The sequence below is a fragment of the Styela clava genome, unplaced genomic scaffold, assembly GCF_964204865.1.
Source record: "Styela clava unplaced genomic scaffold, kaStyClav1.hap1.2 HAP1_SCAFFOLD_55, whole genome shotgun sequence".
In the NCBI taxonomy this organism is placed as follows: Eukaryota; Metazoa; Chordata; class Ascidiacea; order Stolidobranchia; family Styelidae; genus Styela; species Styela clava.
The window spans coordinates 55001-57500 of record NW_027556745.1 but is presented as its reverse complement, the minus strand read 5'-3'; the positions used below and the strand labels follow the sequence as shown (position 1 = coordinate 57500).

General features: G+C 52.1%; 1 pseudogene; it reads right to left on the bottom strand.

Moving 5' to 3' along the window:
- Window positions 1–2500, bottom strand: part of LOC144419725 (large subunit ribosomal RNA) — a 7237-nt pseudogene that overhangs the window by 2761 nt on the left and 1976 nt on the right.

The following is a 2500-nucleotide window of genomic DNA, read 5'->3' as shown; positions in this document are numbered from 1 at the left end:
GTCAGGAAGATGTCTACCTGATGTTGCAGGGCTTTTCCAGTCTCCGTCGCTATAATGGCATCGTCGGCAAGTCCCAAAGCAGAGACCCTGATGCCTTCCATTTTTGGCCCAAGATCTTCTAGGGCCGAGAAGGCTTCGTCCAATACTGCATTAAATAGTATTGGAGATAGGGGGTCACCCTGCTTTACACCGGTGTTCTGGTGCACCTCGACACCATGTATCGTTGTTACAGCCTCAACGTAGCAACTCGTAATGTAAGCTACCATAGGTGGTGGTGTTCCCATCCTTATGGCAGCGCGTCTAATACTCGAATGGTGAACCGAGTCAAACGCTTTCCTCAAGTCCAAAAATGCTAATTGCAACGGATTTTGTTGCTGCCTTGCATTTTCCAACAGGGCATCTAGCAGCATAATATTCTCTGCACAGCCGTCCGTAGGACGGAATGCCCGTTGAATCGGTTTGAGAGGGAAGCATTCACCGAGCCGCCTTCCCAAGATCTTGTGGTAGACCCGGGTTATCATCGGACCTATTGTAATAGGTCTGAATTCCCCCGGGTTTGTCGGGGAGGACACTTTAGGAATCAAGATGGTTCTTGATTTCCGCAGGGATCGGGGTTGACTACAGCTCAACATCCACAGATTGAACATCTTCGTGATGGTGCTCAAGGGAATGGACTTTAGCATCCGAAGAGAGACTCCGTCCGGTCCAGGAGATGATTCGGTTAGTCCTTTTAGAGTATCTCGGACTACCTCCTTCGTTATAGGTTCAATCACCTCCCATGCCGTAGGTCTTATCGCGGTGACCGGTCGGTTGTCTTCTATTTTCGGAGCTTCCATGATGTTTCTCCAGAATGATGTCAAGTCATTTCTGGCAGGTCCATTCCCTTCGGCGATGTTCGTTTTCCATGCCCCACTCAATACCAGCTCAGCGCAGGAGGTTCGTTTCTTGCGGAACAAGTTCTGAACCTTTTTATATTCTAGCCTGCGCTTCTGCCGATTAGATAGCTTCCTAGGATGTTGCTTCGGTGGGGATCGGTGTGATCCCCGATTGGAAGCTGATGAGCGGGAGGTCATCTCCGAAGCGTGTTCATCAAGTATTGACCTCAACTCGTCCCCATCGAGTTTTAGCTGAATGGCCTCGTCGAGCAGCGGGGCTCCCCAGGAATTATGCTCTGATATTCCTAGGGAATCGAGGTATGCCCATATGGTATGTTTCCAACTGCTCTCAGAGGCGGCATCTTCCGGACGCATATGCAAGGGTGGTAGGCTTTGTACCTTGGGTTCTTGAGGCCGTATCTCATGTTTTTCGAGCATTGGCTGCAGCATCTCGTGTTGTTCAAGCCTTGGCTCTGCCTCTTTGCCTACCCCGACCTTTCTCTTTAGGTCTTTATATTCTCCTCGCTTAATTCTCGATTTAATAGCATCCAGTGAGCGGTGGGGGAGGACCTTTTGCAGGAAGGCATATCGGTTTTTTTTAATGCCCTCCTTGTCTAGGCGTAGATCTTCTTTCGCTAGCAAAAAGTCCTCCTCATGATTCCACCTCGCTCGAGATCGTTTAGGGACATGATCTAGATGGAAGTTGATCGCATGTTTGCTTCTCCTATGCAGTCCGAGACCGGTCTTGGTGGTAGATTCACGGTCACAGTCAGGGCATGGAAAAGACAAGAAAAATGTGCCACTACTTTTCTGGTTCCCGGCTGGGTCCAAACCACATCCCCCCGCAGTGGCAGGGGGTTCAGTGGATATTTTTTCGTTTATTTTTGAGCTACCGGGTTTGGGTTAAGTCCGAATGGGGTTGGTAGCCCCAGATGGACTATAAAACCTATCCGATTTTAGCTACCAAGGATACCGAAGGCATTGCCCGACTCTCGCCACGTGGAGGCCCCGGATAGGCACATGGTTTACTCCAATGCGGAGCAAACCTTAAGAGAGTCATAGTTACTCCCGCCGTTTACCCGCGCTTGGTTGAATTTCTTCACTTTGACATTCAGAGCACTGGGCAGAAATCACATCGCGTCAACACCGGGTTGCGGCCATCGCGATGCTTTGTTTTAATTAAACAGTCGGATTCCCCTGGTCCGTACCAGTTCTAAGTTGGCTGTTCGACGCCGGCCGAAGCGAGCCGCGAGGCCCGCGCAGCTGCGGCAGTCCACGGATAGGGACCGGACGCAGGTCCGAGCTCACGCCGGCCGCCGTGAAGCGGCAAGCGTTCGCCCAGTCCGGTCAAGTCCCGGCATCCGCTTTGTACCTCAGCCCGACCGACCCAGCCCTTAGAGCCAATCCTTTTCCCGAAGTTACGGATCTGATTTGCCGACTTCCCTTGCCTACATTGTTCCGTCGGCCAGAGGCTGTTCACCTTGGAGACCTGCTGCGGATATGGGTACGGCCTCGCACGACAATTACACCATCTCCCTCGGATTTTCAAGGGCCGACGCGGGTTCACCGGACACCGCAAGAGACGCGGTGCTTTACGGAGCTGCCAGCCCTATCTCCGGGCGAAC